Below are 16,797 nucleotides of genomic sequence, written 5' to 3'. Positions count from 1 at the left end.
GAGGATGCCCTGGCCTTTGCAAGTACCTCCTTGCAGTCTGCCGGGATATCGTAGCCTCCGAACTCCAGTCCTGCAGGAGCCAGGCCTGCAGGTTCTGCGATCCCGGGTCGTGATGTAGGATGGCGCCTCCTTCCCTGGCGAGAAGAACTGCGTCCGTCGGCAGTTTGACTGGGGGGGGACGCTGACAAGTCCAGAAGGTCTGGGAACCATATCTGCCTCAGCCACACCGGTGCGATGAGGATGATCCTGCACCGGGACCGTCTGAGTTGATTGATGAGTCACAGAAGCAACAGCAACGCGTATAGGAACAGGCCTTCCCAGGGGAAGGAGATTGCATTGCCCATGCTCCCCGGCTGGGGAAACCTGCTGGCAAACCTCTGGCACTTGGTGTTCGCCACCGTCGCAAACAGGTTGATCTGGGGACTGCCCCATTGTTGGAATAGGAGATCCACTTCATCCTGCTGAAACTCCCACTCATGGCAAGAGCGCAGCTCCCTACTGAGTGAGTCGGCGACAGTGTTTTTCACTCCTGCCAGATGAAAAGGTAACAGGAACATCCCCTGGACGACAGCCCAGTGCCACAGATCCTGCGCTTCCTTGGATAGGGCTGGGGATCTGGTGCCCTCCTGCTTCCGGATGTAGAACATCGTGGTGGTGTTGTTGGTGAAGATCCGTTCCACTTTGCCCTTGAGGGACAGAAGGAAAGACCTTGATGTGCAGGGACCTCTCCTCCGGGAGCCAAAGGCCTCTTGCGTGGGGATCTGGTGTGTGCTCCCCATCCCTCCAGGGAGGCGTCCGTCGTCACCGTCTCCTGATGCGCTGGGGTCTGGAAGTCCATGCCCGCCGCGAGGTGTGCGCGGGTGCCCCACCAGCGGATCGCTTGACGGAACGTCTCGTTGAGGGAGATCTTGTCTTTGAATCTGCCCGCTGCTTGCATCCAACGGGCGTCGAGGAACTCCTGCAGTGGCCGCATCCGCAACCTGCATAGACGCATAAGGTAGATGCACAACATCATGCCAAGTAGGGACTTGATGGACCTCACCCTGGCCACTTCCATGGTCAACAGCCGTTGTACCTTGGCCAGGATGGCCTTCGTCCTTTCCTCTGACGGTGAAGCCAACCGCGCCACTGTGTCGAGTCTGGCTCCCAGGAACAGGGCGTCTTGCGATGGTACCAAGTGGGATTTCGGGAAGTTGACGAGAATCCCAGATCCGTGAGCAGTTGGGCGGTTTTCGCTGTGTGATCGACGGCGAGTTCTCTTGCCCTTGCTCGGATGAGCCAATCGTCCAGGTAGGGGTATACGTGGATCCCCTGCAGGCGCAGCCGCGTCACCACCGGTGCCAGGCACTTCGTGAAGACCCTCAGCGCCGACTTCAACCCAAAGGGCAGGGCCTTGAACTGGTAGTGTCACCCTTGGACCATGAACCGTAGGAACTTTGGATGTCCTTTGTGTATGGGGATGTGGAAGTAGGCATCACAACAGGAAGTTGCCCTCCTCCAGCTGTCCCAGCACATGCTGAAGGCTGAGCATCCAAAACTTCTGGGACTTGATGTATTTGTTGAGGCGGTGAAGGTCTAGGAGGGGCTGCCAGCTGCCGGTCTTCTTTCGGATGAGGAAGTACCGCAAGCCTCTTTGGGACGAGTTCTATCGCGCCCTTTTTTTGCATCGCTCGTACCTCTAGAAGCAGATGTGGCACGTGGTTTTCCTTCCTGGCCACGGGTGGTAGATGGGGACACTTTCTTTAGAACTCCAGAGTGTGCCCGTGGGCCACAGCATCTAGCACCCAACGGTCAGTGGAGATGGACTCCCACCCGCTGACAAAATTTGCCAGCCAGCCAGCCTCCCACCGGGGTGCTCGGGTGGGGGCCCGACGTCACGGCCGGTTACGTCTTGCTTCGCTGAGGCCTTGCCACCTTGGCCTCCTTGGCAATGACGACGGTGTCCTCTGGTCTTGTTGCAGCCTCTGTACGCTTCCTGCGATGAGGAGCGGGCCGCCTGGCGGTACGACGCAGAACCGCCACCAAATCCTTTGGAGGCACCTTGAGACTTGCCTCCAATGATGGAGAGAGCCCAAGGCCCGGGCCGTCTCGGTGGCTGCCTTGATGGCCTGCAGTGACTCGTCCACTGCCTTGCCGAACAGGTTGTTCCCATCAAAGGGCATGTCCAGTACCCTGGTCTGTACGTCCTGATGGAAGTCGGTGGCCTTGAGCCAACCGCACCGGCGAAGGCACACACCATTGCCCATCTGGCGAAAGCCGGTGTCGGCAATGTCCATGGCCACAATGATGGCGTGGTACGAAGCCACCTCACCTTCCTGTAGGATTTCAAGGGCGTCAGCCCTCTTGTCGTCTGGCAGGAAATCCAGGAGGGGAGAGATCTTGAACCACAGCTCCCTGTCAATGCGTGCCACAATCGCAAGGGTGTTGGCCGCTTTGATGGTCGTCGTCACCGATGAGATGACTCATAGTCCCATGGCGTCCAGCTTCTTCCCCTCGCTGTCGGGTGGGGAAGTGGAAGTGGAAGTTGATGCCGTCGCCCCTGCTGATTTCTTCTCGGCCACCGCGGAGACCACTGAATCTGGAGATGGCTGTGCTCGGTGGCACATAGAGGCGGAGTCAGGGACCCGGTACTTCTTCTCGTACCGGTCCCTCTTCGCAGGAGCTGTGGACGGGTTCTTCAGCAGCGACAGTCCTTCGTCCCAGATGTCGTCCAGTAACGGGACTGAGAGGAGTCTTCTTATTGGCCTCCCGTCGTTGGTAGAGGAAACCTTCCTTCTTCTACGCTTCGGGGCAAAGCTGGAAAAGCTGTGATGCCTTGGCGATCAATGCATGAAAGGTGCCAATTTCGTTGGGGGGGGAGGCCCGGGCAGGGGGTGACGGGAGATACCTCCTGTCGTCCCCACCGTCGTTGTCCGTCCCTGTCATTGCCATCTCTGTTCCCGTCTCATCCCTCGGTGGAGGGGATGGAGGTGAAGGCTGGAAAGGAGGGGGGATGGATTCACCTCGGCTTGTTCGGTGGGCTCCCTGACGGTCCAGGCGCCGCTGGATCGTCCGCTGGGGGTAAGGGCAACCTTATCTCCGTACACAGGGTCTGGATAGCTATCAAGATTGCTCCTGAGTTGTCCTGTGGCATAGGCATTGGTTGCGACGGGAGTGACTGCTGGGGCGTGGGGACACCCGTTTCCTCTGCAGCCCGCTGCTCCTCTTCGGCCCCACCATTGCTGTCATTGTTCGCCTCATCGGGATCCCTCCCGTAGGATCTGACTTCCTCAAACTTCTTGTCCAGGATCTTTTTGACGCCAGCCATCTCATCTTCGGAGCTGGTATCTGTGTCCATTATGGCTACCGTGCCCCCAGCTCTCTCAGCCCGGGGTTTCATGGGGGTCTACTCGATAGGCTGAAAAGATGATTCCCTCCTGGGTGGCAGGGAAACTCTACACCTGGAAGTCGTCCCCACTGGGGTAGCCTCCACAGGCTTTGCCAGGGCCGCCACGACTCCTTCAATCGAGGCCTTCCCCGGGTGAATCAGGGCCTTCACGACCTTGGGCGCATCTGGGACCTTCACCTTTGGGGGAGGGTCACCGCCGTGCCCCCCCTTGGCGTTCTCCATGGGGATCGACCGGGGCTTTTCCCGAAGCTTACCCGGGTTCTCCAACTTCCTTTTCACCGAACTAGAGCGTTGGCTCGTGGATGATGGCGTCAGAGACATCGCGCCCTGCCTGGCAGCCGAGGAGCCCAAACCAACGGCGCTCCCTGTGCCCGCAGACTCACGGTGCTTTGCCTTTTGTTGGGCCCCCGTCGCCGGAGCGCCCTCAAAGGTCTTAGAAGACCGCTCAGACTTCTTCTTCTGCTCACCTGCTGCTGGGCTCTTCCCCTCCAGCGAGTTAGTGAGTCGAGTCTGACGGTCCTTCAATGTCCGGACGGACATTTTCTTACAGAACGCGCAGTCCTTCTCCATGTGCGACTTGTCGTCGTGAAGGAATTAGAGGCACCGGGAATGCTCATCCTCCTTGAAGACATTCTGTAATCCACATCCTGGGCAGATCCTAAACAGCTTGGATCCAACAGGCGTCGTGTCTCCTATGTCCTGGGCCATGTCCACGCAGGGCAGGCCTCAAAGATCTTCCGGATCCTCCAAGAAGAGAAACTCAATGAAAATTTGCCCTTGAGGGGCATAGAAAAAATCTTAAACGGGTCCCCCTTGATCGGAAGAAGAATCGGTGGAGCTTGAGGCTCGAATTGACTGAAAAATAAGAGTAAACTCTTAGGAAAAAAGCAAAACGGAGTAAAAGCTCGAGAGCTATAGCACGAGGACTCCCAACATTTGAACGTGCAGTAAAAATCTGAAGATGGCTACCAGAAGAAGGGCTTAGGTAGAGGGCAGTCATTGGCTGGGGGCAGTATGACCCAGAGGCCAGTGATTGGTTATTAGTAGAAAGACAGTTCAGAAACAAAACTGAAACTGATTTTTTCTTTACCGAGGATTCCCAGCCTGACGACGGGGAAGATTCATGAGCATGTGAATCCATGCCAGACCCCATGCTGGAGAATATAAATTCTCTCACATTTATATAATGTATCCCTGGAATTAAACACACTATACCTTTGTCAGTGAAAGATGTTGTCATGTTTAATTCTGTCTTCAAATCACGTCCTAATATGTTAACTGGTGTCTGCCGGGAATACAATAGTGGCATTGACACGTCACGTTCACCTATCAAAAGTGGTAAATCATCGTAAAGGGGACCAAACTTGTGCCCACAGAGAATCCCTGCACATTCATGGTGATCGCAGACATTGGGTATTTTCCCTCTCGAATACAAGTTGCTCCTGTATCCACAAGGAACGAAACAGTCTTGACTCCTATCGTTACCCTGGCCCTTGGTTCCCCTTGTGGGTCTGGTGTCACAGAAAGTACTGACCACATCAAGTCACTCTGTGGGTTTGCCTATTGTGGGTATAAATGAATCCCTGTACCCATAAAAGGATTCCCTCCCACTACTGTCACACTCCCTATTCTGGGTGTGGATGCTTGTGGGGCTCCTGTATTCACCTTCTATTATGGCACCGTTGCTTGTTGCATTAGTGTGTACTGTGGTTGCTACATCTGTACTTGTGCATGCATGGGTGACTGATGTGGTTGCCCTTGTGATGACTGTGTTTTTGTGGCACATCTATCTGATACTGTGTGTGATCTTGGGCATAATAGTCTTGTGGTTCCGGATTTTACTGTGGAGAATAGCCCATTCCCACATCTTGAAGCTTGCTGATTCTGTTGCATGCCTTCTCCTCTACTTATACACCTTTGGGCTATATGTCCTCTCCTCTCACAATTACAGCATTGTTGTGGCTGTCTCCCATTAAATCCTCCTCCACCTTGAGGGTTTTGAAATCCATCTCTAAGCGCCATCCATATGGCTGCCCTGCAATTATTAAATGGCGCTCAGTCATGTCTCGTGTTTGTGCTGTTACACTGAAATATCTTGCTTGTTTCCAAATGTCGACCACTCTCTCTCCTAGAATAACTGCCAGTAGGCCTTGTACATCACCCACTGCTAACGTCATTCCTGCTGTCACTCTTTCAAATTCATAAATCTATTTTTTTGCACCTGCAGTCTAACTAGGTAATTTGTGGCCACAGAATATATTGTGGTTGTCCTCCCCCTTTCTCCAATAACGGGAAATGTGGAAGCACTGGTCCAAAATCATATCCCCCTATACTTTGCGTCTTCCAGTTGGGACTAGTTTCTCCCGTTTATTTTCTGGCAGTGACCTTAACCTGGTTATATAAGGCGGGGACATATCCCCTGCACTACGCAACCGTGCTGGTGGTTGTTCGGAATATCGAATAGGTTCTGCTGTTTTTTTTCCAGTCTTCCATAGTAATAATTTATATTTGGTTATTTTTAATGTGCTTAAACCCAGAGGTTTCAAAGCGTGGACCCGGGGATCGAACCTGTGTTGCTCTCTGTCATCTTGCATCCAAGACGAGGGCTATCCTCCTGAGACTAAATGTGACCATTTTACCCCGCTCTCCATGTTTAGATCCACCAAAAAACCACATACGCCTTCTCCTTGCGCTTTCTCATTTTCGTCCCTTTCTTCATCTGACATCAATACAGTTATGGCTATTAGCTCTTTCCCCATCATCCAGATATACTCTACTCAGAGACAGTGTTCTATGCTTGTACATCAATGCGTTATCTGATCTATTTCCTGTTTCCTTTGGTGGAGATCCTGGCACGCTCCTCATAGCCTCATAACTACCCTCCTCTCACATCTTTCTATATAGATCCCCAATCTTTTTCCCTACGTCTCCTGCCTCGTATTTGTTGGCCCATGTCTGTATTCTCGGTATCCCTTTCAGCTCCCTGTGAGGCTGTTATCCTCTATCTTCTTCCCATCACTCTTGTGCTTCAATTCTATCTTACTTCTGTTAACAATATGATCTATTTGGTCATCTCTTTGTCCCCTACTCCTTCTCATTTCTTCTTCCCTTCTTCTCATCTCTCTTTTCTCTTCTCCCTCTCGCCTTCTTTGTAATCTATGTTCTTTCAACCTTTGGGCTTCTTTTTCTTCACGTTTCTTTTCTTCTATTCTCTCTTTTCTGTTCATCATACCTTCTCCATTCTTCCTTTAGTTTCCTTTCCTTTTCCTTCTCTTCCTTGTATGCCCTTTCTTGTTCCTTTTCCTTCTTTTCCCTTTATTTCTTTCTTCTTTCTCTTTAACATTGTCAATGCCCTTTCTGTCTAATTTAAGTAGCATCTGTCCTCCTATTCACTCGTTTTGTACTATTGTCATTCCACTTGCTTTGTCTTTCTCTCTCGTTTCCTGACTTTCTCTTCTATTTCTATCAGTCTATCCCGTCTTTCATTGTGCTCTATGCTCATCGCGTGTGGACATATATTTATGTTCTGTTTTCTTACTTTCTGCTTTGCTGTCTTCACTATTTTAAGCAAAGGTGCATATGTTCGATTCACATACCCCGCCGCTGCTTTTATTTTCTTTAGAGGATAGATTCCCTGTTTGTCTTCTGTTGTGCTATCATTTTTGTGAGGAGAAAGAGGAGCGTAGGGCGTTACGTCCTCCTCCTTATGCTGATTGAGCATCCACTCCTTCTCAGGCGGGTTTTCTCTTAATCTGATGCATCTTCAATATTTCTAAAACAGCTAACCTTTTCTGTTGCTTCTTCCCTGTATATGTAGCATGCAATTATGTTGTCATATGTCGCAGCACTGTTTTTGATAATGAGCCTTCTTGAGGCCAAGGCATGAGTGTTTTATTAGTAATGCCTTTTACCAACTCAGCGTCATACTTTCTAATCTTAGGTGTGTGTATCTTGGTAATGTCCTGCACAGATGTAAAAGGGGAGTGTCCCCCATAATGACAAGTCATGTTTAACTGTCAATACTTACCAACTTTTTTTTGTTTATTATTTGATCGCACTAGAACAATCATTTAACGAACAAGACGCCATTCCGGCGAGTAGCACTCCCAATTAGCAGATCATTGAAGTTTTAAATAGGATTCCGCAGACAAGAAACAGCCACAAAACTGCAAAAGGTTGAACAATTCTCCATTTCCCAGAAACAGTACATGCAGCAGGCAGCCTGACGCATTTCGCCACAGACTCGTGACTTGATCACAGTAACTCCACCCAGGTGAAAACACACTTTAAAAACACAAACTGGTAAACACTAAGAAGGTGACTTAATTCCATTTTGCACATTATACAGCCATATTGGTTAGGACTATCCCCCATCCCCATATGTGAGCCACCAATGCATGGAACCATGCAACCTTTTCTTGGACATAGTGTTCTGCAATAAAATTGCAATAAAATTGCTTGGTACGTTGCATGTCTACGTATGTTATAAATCTATTTACAATGACCGTACAATTTATATGCTTGAACACTTGTTAATTCAACCAATAATCGTTGATACTCATCCCATGTCACGTCAGATCGCACTTTTCTATGATGTGGTTATCATTCTCATTCTGTAAGGTGCCTAGTGCTTTCTTGTAAACATTACCGCTACGGGCAAAATATTTTCATTTCATATATTTAATAAGGTGCATAATGCATTCCTATGAATAACAACACATTGCATGGTGCTTTCCTATGAATATATCATCTGTCCTACTTACTCAGCCCGCCTGTTCCCCAGCACGATTTCCGGTCTGCTACCTTCCCAACTACCTCAGGGATACTTCCTCTGCGGAGCCTAGGAACACTGTACCATGTGTAATATATGTAATTATTAAGATTGTTATTATGTTGTATTGGTATACTTTTATTGTAATCTATCTGCCTGTATGTTCTTTTCTTGCAACCCTGTACAAATTGCGCCCTGATGCCCCCGGGCCTGATGGTCTGCGCGTTATAAATAAACAAATACAAATGCAAATATGCAAACAAATCCACTCTATATAGTTGATTTTATCATAGACACTATACTTCTATGATGTATAATGTGATTTTACCCATTGCTGAATCAGAGGCATGCTAAACTATGTAGTTATGTTCAATACAAGACCTCAAACATCATGTATCTTATTCAGGCATTGGAGCACAGATTAGTGTCATGTGGGTACAGTTTCTCCTGTTTAAATTAACATACAACCGACTTCATGAGTAATAAAGTGCATAGTGCATCTCTATAAACACCTCACTATGTATAATTAGATAAAGTGCATAGTACTTTTCTAAAAAAAATGTATGGACCATACTGCTCAATGATGCTAGTTCTTCGACACTTCGAATGTACATTATATGATATATCCAATATCAATAAGATTTAAAATACATGCTATAAAATTGTGTTGGCTAAAGTACATAGTGCATTGGGCATCAGAATCTAGCATTTGAATATATATACACACATATTACACGGCCTTCGGTAGCGGCCGTATAGTTATGGTTAAGTTGCTTAACTCATAGGAAGAGCCCTTTTTTGGCGGCTTATAACTTTGTTCCCCCTGGAAAAATCCTCACCAAACTTTGCAAAAAAAGTATATGGCCCGATCTGAATTTATTCGCCAACTTTGGTGAGGTTTTGTGCAGGGTGGGAAAAGTTATAGGGGGGTCCCAAAAATTTCTTTTTTCCATAGACTGAATGGGGAAAAACTTTGCGCACGCCTACAGGCCGAACGGCTGGATGGATTTACACAAAATATGCAGCAGGAGCAGGAGCTTCAGTCAGAAAGCGTGCTTTTGTGTGTTTGGTGGAAATCGGACCAGTACCTTTGTTGCAAAGAACTGAAATGCACATCCCAAAAAATGTGTGATATCTGGGTTTGCTCCACTGACCCATTTCCCTGTTCGATCCGCGGACCGAAGTCTCATTGGCCTACGGTATGCCGCGCTGTAAGCGAACAGTGGACGCATCCGGTGGTTGGCTGGAGAGAAGCGTGCTGTGCATCAAAGGTTTTGGGAAACGCCACCATGGTGTATCGGAGGATAATGCTGTGCCGGAAAGGGTTGCAAAACATGGTTTGCAGGCTCCGGTGGGTGAAAGAGGGCGAAGCGAAGAAATTGCCCATGTGTTGTGCTGTTGCCTAGGGTTGCCGAAAGTTATGTTGACTTTGTGCGTGTGCATTGTTTTAAGGCGGTGGGTTTATGGCAAAATGTTCCCATGCTTGGCTGCCTTTCCTTGTCGTGGTTGTGGTTAAGGCGTAGGCTTTTCAGTGCATGTGCAGAGGCGGTAGGCCTCCCCTTGTACTCAATAGCCTAGGGCTTCGTCACCAACCGTGCAATGCAATGCTTCCATGCATGCAGCTACTCGCACATACGTTAGTGGTGGGTTGCTGCACAGGCGACTATAATATTTTGGTCTGCGCAGGCAGGATGCAGTGGGATGGGGAGTGCATTGGATATACTATGAGGATATTTGCAGTCAGTGAACTATGTTGTGTTGTGCCTGCAAAGTCCCTACTGGCTTGTTGTTAGGAAATATTTCTTAATTGTGGGTAATTTTCCTTCCATGTGGCAACCCCTAAACTTTTTGCTGTTGTTTTCACCATGATCTAGACTTTGCCAGAGAAGTGCAGCCTTCTGCCGCACTCCTCTGGGCTTTCGCTCCATTCTTACGGGGAAACTGACATGCCCTTAAGACAGTCAGTACCGAGAAACGTTGTTTTCCGTAGTTTCTTTATCATGTTGCAGCTTTCGCGCAAGATGGCACAAGAGGGCACTGTAAGCTAAGTTACTGCTCTCTTGGGTCTCTAGTCTTCTACAGGCCCTAGATACTCTCTTTGGATTGTAAATGAACGGTGCAAGTGAATCACGGACGGGATTGGTGGCAGTGATCGTTTCTTGTGTTTTTGAGCTCCTTTTGGCGTTTTAAGCGCGTTTCTCGCGTTTAGCCCAAAATGGTGGCCTGGCTCCCAAAATGGCCAGACCACGAGGCTCTTTGTCCTGTCCGCTGACCATCTTGCCCCCTTCACCTCCCCCAGGTCGAGCCGACCCGGGGCCTTCCTTATTTGGGCATGTACTTTCCCGCGAAGCACAGATGCTTTCGTGGGCTTCTACAGGCCTGGTGTGTGCCTCCAGGATGGGGGCTGGGATGTCTGGTCTCAACACACATCCTGGGCGCCAGAGAGTCTAGGGTGGTGTGAATGCCTGGGACCCCCGTGGTCCATGGTAAGGTCCACAGATGGTGTGAGTGTTTTATGAGCGGATCTCCCATTGGGTCCCCTCTGTTTTGGCGTGAAGGAAACCGTGGATAAGAGGGGGCTGGAAACGCCACTACCAGGTCGATCTCCTGAGTTCTCACAAACAAAGTAATACAGGAGCCAAGTATCCTGCAACCACGAGGCTGAACCGAGGAATCGCTGGTGACCCGCTGAAGGACTGCTCCTCTGCACTGCTGTCGCTTTGTGAAACCCCTTCTACCTCGGATCGAACGAGAAGGCCTGTACTGGTACTTCGACCCTTGGAATAGTGGGAACAACTATTCTCGGCATCTTCACCATCTCCTGCACGTAAGCCTTCGGAAGTGTCTCTGGGCCATCCAGCAGACTGACCAGCCTACCCAGGAGCCTTGCTCTGTAACCGCCGTCTGGTTGTGTTGTATTACAAGTCCTTGTCACTCTCACACGATTCGTACACTTGGCATTCCCAGGTCTGAAGTGAGTAGTGTACATTTGGCTGAAATACACACGGCCGCACTGTTGCCCTGCTGTGGTAACAAACTGTGCGGGTTCACTGCGTTTGGGACGTCCTCAACTCAACTTCTGCTGCAGCGGAATCTACATGACGACGAGACGTCCCCTGCTCCTATCTGAACCTGCCAGCACTGAAACTGACGCGGAGAAGCCTGGGTCTGCTTGCATCGGGGACCGGTGAGTAGCATCGCTAGGAACTGGTCGCCCTCCTGCAGGAGCCCATAGCTTTTCCCCGCTGTGTCTAACAGCACGCCTTTCCGTACTCGCGCTCTGCTTCTGCCCACAGTGGAGGCTGCGCTTGAGTCGCGGAGCTCTGTTCATCTTCATTTGTTCACCAAACTAAACTGCCCCATTGCCTCGAAGAGACTCCCCTTTTTGCCCGTTGGCACCAGCGTGTGCAGGTACTCTTGAGCACAAGGCTCCACTCTTCGTAGGGCTTGGACTTCCTTTTAGTTAGGGGCCTCTGAAGACGGACTGGGTCTAATTATTATTCGCACTGCCTGTTTTCCTCCCCATCTAGGTGGTCTACACATTTCGTGCGTCTAACTCGTTAGACTCGTTTGTATTTGTATATATATTGTATTGGTTTGGTATGTGTTGGTTTACTGGAGTTTTATTGTGATTTCTCGCTATGATCAATGTAATAAATGTGTATATATTTTTAATATAACACCTGTTTGGAGTAATTTGTGAGTGTCCTTGCTTTGTGTGCTCATTGCAGGTTTTCAGTCACCCTCACCCCTCTTGAGACCTAGTCTTGACCGCCGCGATCGCTACCTTGATTGGTCTGGCTTGTCCAGAGGTTACCCTGTTCCAAGAAACTAGGCTGGTCTTCTGAACCTCTGCGCCTCCAGGACAGAGTTCAGAAATCCGTCTTAACAAATTGGTGTGGGATACGACTGAAGGTATCCAGTGTTGCGCACGAGTGAAGGCATTTCAAGTTAGTCCTATCAGGACACGTAGTGAATTGTCATAGTATAACTTTTAAAAGGCCATAGTCCTATCTAACAGTATGGAAACAAATACCTTGTTAACTTTAAATGCTTCTAAATCCGAAACATTGAAAAAGATGTGTGCGGAGAGAGGTGTCTCCTCTCAAGGCACCAAGTTGGATATGATCCAAAGAATCGTGGCGTGGCAAGAAGCGCAGCTTGACGCTATAACTTCTGAGGACAGTGCGGAAGGAGATGGGGCTGCTCTCACTGGTAGAACCGACGGTTCTGCCGCTGCACTGATCCACCGCGACCACGAGGAAAGGGAGGATGAGATGTCTAATGTTTCCTCTGCCAGTTTCGATGGGGAGGCCATGCATGAATTCAAGAAGCAAGAGCTGCGGTTTAGGCAGGAGGAGCTTGAGTAAGAATCGAACAGGCCGAAAAACAGAAAGACAGGGATCACCAGTTGGAACTGGCCAAGCTTCAGGTTGCAAATGGATCCAAGGGTCCTGGACATGGGTCGGGGGCCTCCTCTCATCCACGGTTTCCAAAAGATCTGCTCAGTGTGTATGAGGAAAAGAATGACATTATGGATTGGCTGAATACGTTTGAGTATGCATGTGAAGTCAACAAGTTGACAATGCTGATAAGATTGCCTTGTTACTCAGCAGACTGCCCCATTCTGGCTGTAGTGCCATTATGGAAATGTCGAAGGCTGAGCGAGCGGATTTCGCAATGTTAAAGCAAACTCTCATTTTAAAGTTTGGAAAGACTCCTGCCCAATATTTAAAACGATTCCGAGAGTATAAGAAAAAAGAAGGTGGTACTTGGGTATCTTATGTAACCGAATCCTTAAAAAACTTGACTGGCTGGGTCGAAGGTTATAAGGTTTCTACCTTTGAAGGCATGATAAGTCTTGTCATGCTGGAACATATTTTTGCATCTTCTTCCCCGGAGCTTAAGCAGCATGTGGCCGATTCGAAGGAGATAGATCCTAAGACGCTGGCCATTGCCGCAGATTTATGGGTGTCACATCGAGTGTCCCATAAGGACAAAACTCGTCCTGGTAAGCAGGAGGAAGGGAAAAAGTCCAAAGATAAGGAGGGTGGAGAATCTGATAAATCTTCTCAAAAGGGCCACAAAAAGTAAAATAAGGGTAAGACACAAGAGAACTCACAGGGTAGTGGAGGTCAGCCTCCGAAACAGAACTCTGGTTACAGTAAGCCTCCCTATGTAAACACACCCAATGGATCTTGTTTTGCTTGAGGAGCAACTGACCACGTGAAGGGGGATCCCCGGTGTAAGGTTAAACCTTTGGGGGTCCACTCCGCTAATCTGGCCTTCTCCTCCTACGAGGAAGAAGAGATTACAGGAGCATCCTTCTCCTCAGACTCCTTCCCCAGCGGGATAGAAGCTGAGGTAGTTTTAGTTTCCCTGGGTTCCTGGGAGCCTAAAGTCGCAGAGGCTTATGCTAGGATTCCAGATAATACCAAGCACTACTTTAAAGACAGTGTGCTGATCAATGAAGTGGATACTCCAGCTCTTAGGGATAGTGGGTGCAGTCGAACTGTAGTGGATTCTACCTTGGTAGACTCAGAGGAAGTTGCCAGAGCTACTCTCATGCCCACTAAGTTGGCTGACGGCCCACCTCGCATGTTCCCAGATCCTTCCCAGTAATACCTGTAAATCTTACTTTAAATGGTACAGCAGTCAGGATTCCAGTGAGCATTCAGAGAAACGTCCCAGGAAAGGTCTTGTTAGGCAACGATCTCCGGGCTTTAGGGCTCGTAGGAGACACTGCCGACAGACCCTGCACACGGTCTCAAACACGGGCAGCATTGGCCAAGACCAATACGCCGCCCCAGCCGAAGGGGAAACCCAAGACGAAAGGAGTAAGCAAGTCAAGACGAGGGAAAGAGAGCATTCCCCCGAACTCGCCTACCACTGCAGTGGAGGAAGTTGGTCAATCGCCCGGGCCTGACGAGGAGGTGGCGACGCCTGAAGTATTTGACCCCAACGACCATCCGGAACTAAAAGACTTGTTAGTAGAAGGTGGTCCTGACAGGGAAGAATTCAGTAAAGGCCAACGTGAGTGCCCATCTCTGGAAGGCCTAAGGAGACAGGCCTGCTCCCAGCTTGAGGGTGAACCTCCTAGGACGCATCGGATTTATTGGGAAGCTGCACTCCTGTATAGTGAGCCCACGGAGTCTACAGAAGGAGACCATAGGAGGTTGGTGGTTCCCCTTGCTGTAAGATCCTTCCTCCTGCAGTTGGCGCATGAAGTACCCCTTGCTGGTCACTTTGGTATTAAGAGGACCAAGCAAAGGTTATCCATGCACTTCTACTGGCCCAAGATGGGGGTGCAAGTAGAAAGTCACTGCAGGAGTTGTGCCACCTGCCAGTTATCTGGTAAGAGTGGCTCAACAATCCAAGCTCCATTGGTATCTCTCCCAGTAGTGGGAATACCATTCGAAAGGGTAGGGATCAACATCGTTGGTCCCCTTGACCCGAAGACATCCTCAGGCAATAGGTTTATCTTGGTGGTAGTCGACTATGCTACCAGATATCCTGAGGCCATCCCATTGAAAACTGTAACTGCCAAGTCAGTTGCAAAAGCGTTACTTGGCATCTTTACTAGGGTTGGCTTACCTAAAGAAGTTGTGTCTGACAGAGGCAGCAACTTTATGTCAAAGTATATGCAGGCTATGTGGAAAGAATGTGGGGTCACCTACAAGTTCTCTTCTGCATACCACCCCCAGACCAATGGTTTGGTGGAACGTTTCAACAGAACGTTAAAGAGCATGATTGGGGCTCTGGAAGAACCTCAGAGAAGAAAATGGGATCTTCTTTCACCATGCTTACTGTTTGCCTACCGAGAGGTACCACAGGAGGGTGTTGGCTTCAGCCCCTTCGAACTTCTGTTCGGTCATCCTGTACGGGGACCCTTAGCCATAGTCAAAGAGGGATGGGAGATGCCCACTCCCCCTGTTACTACCAACGTAGTAGATTATGTGCTGGGGCTCAGGAAACGGATGGTACTCCTGATGGGCTTGGCTAGTGATAAATTGAAGGCAGGACAAGCGCTGGTGAAACATTGGTACGACCAGAAAGCTTCCCTCATCAACTTTACACCTGGTCAGCAAGTCCTGATCATGAATCACTTAAGTCCTCGAGCTTTACAGGACAAATGGTCAGGCCCTTACACAGTGGTGGAGCCCCTGGGTGAGGTTAACTATTTAGTGGACCTTGGAAGGCCTGGACAGGCCCCAAAAGTGTTCCACGTAAATAGGCTGAAGGCTTTTGTCCCAAGAGTCGAAATCGCAGAACTGCTACTGGATTCAGATGTTGAGGAAGAGGAGTCAGAACCTCTCCCCGACCTGTTCCAAAGCGGTCCTTCAGATAGCTCCTTTGAGGGTGTCTGAGTTGCCCCTCACCTGACTTCTACTCAGCAGGCTGAGGTGAAAAAGTTTTGCCACCTGTTTTCACAGTCGCCTGGTTTACACCTTGGTGCAAACATAACATAGACACAGGAGACAGTGTACCTACCAAAAGTAGGGGATACAGGATGTCAGACAAAGTACGGTCTTACATTAAGACCGAGGTCAACAAGATGTTAGACCTTGGGGTGATTGAACCCTCTAGTAGTCCTTGGTCCAGCCCTGTGGTTTTGGTTCCAAAGGCAGGCACTTCTGAATTGAGGTTCTCCGTGGATTACACGGGCTATGAATGCTGTCACCAAGACAGATGCACACCCCTGGCCTCGAACAGATGAGCTGGTGGATACTTTGGGTGCCTCCAAGTACCTCAGCACGTTTGACCTCACTGCTAAAGCTATTGGCAAATAGCTTTCGCAGAACATGCCAAGGAGAAGACAGCGTTGTCTACTCCAGACGGCCTTTACCAATTCAGGGTAATGCCGTTCGGGTTGAAAAATGCACCTGCCACTTTCCAGAGGCTTGTGAATCATGTGTTGAATGGGTTGGATGAATTCTGCCTTGCATATCTGGACGATATAGCAGTTTTCAGTGCCACCTGGGAAGACCATGTGAAACACCTCGGGATTGTGCTCCTGGCTCTTCAGAAAGCACACTTGACCATAAAGGCTAGTAAATGCCAGATTGGACAAGGCTCAGTGGTTTACCTTGGACATGAAGTAGGTGGAGGGAGGATACAGCCTCTTCCCAGTAAAGTACAAGCAGTACAAGACTGGCCTACCCCCACTACACAGACCCAAGTGAGAGCCTTCTTAGGACTCACGGGGTATTACCGCAACTTCGTGGCAGACTATGGCACCATAGCTGCCCCTCTGACTGCCCTCACCACTCCAAAGAAACCCAAGAAGGTCACTTGGACCGACGAGTGTGAGAAGGCCTTCAATGGCTTAAAAGACTCCTTGTGCCAGGCCCCTGTCCTCAGGGCCCCTGATTATCAAAGACCTTTTATTGTGCAGACGGACGCCTCTGACACTGGGATAGGAGCTGTACTATCGCAAGTAGATGAGAAGGGTAAGGAACACCCTATTGGTTTTATTAGTCGCCAGCTTAAGGACAGGGAGCTCAGATGGTCCACAGTGGAGAAAGAATGTTTCTCTGTTGTGTGGGCCCTACGGAAGCTGAGGCCCTACCTCTATGGGACCCACTTCACTGTGCAAACTGAGCATAAGCCCTTAAAGTGGCTAATGAACATGAAGGGA

Source organism: Ambystoma mexicanum, chromosome 1q (genome assembly GCF_040938575.1).
Source record: "Ambystoma mexicanum isolate Mex_15411 chromosome 1q, UKY_AmexF1_1, whole genome shotgun sequence".
In the NCBI taxonomy this organism is placed as follows: Eukaryota; Metazoa; Chordata; class Amphibia; order Caudata; family Ambystomatidae; genus Ambystoma; species Ambystoma mexicanum.
Note: the sequence above shows the minus strand (reverse complement) of the source record.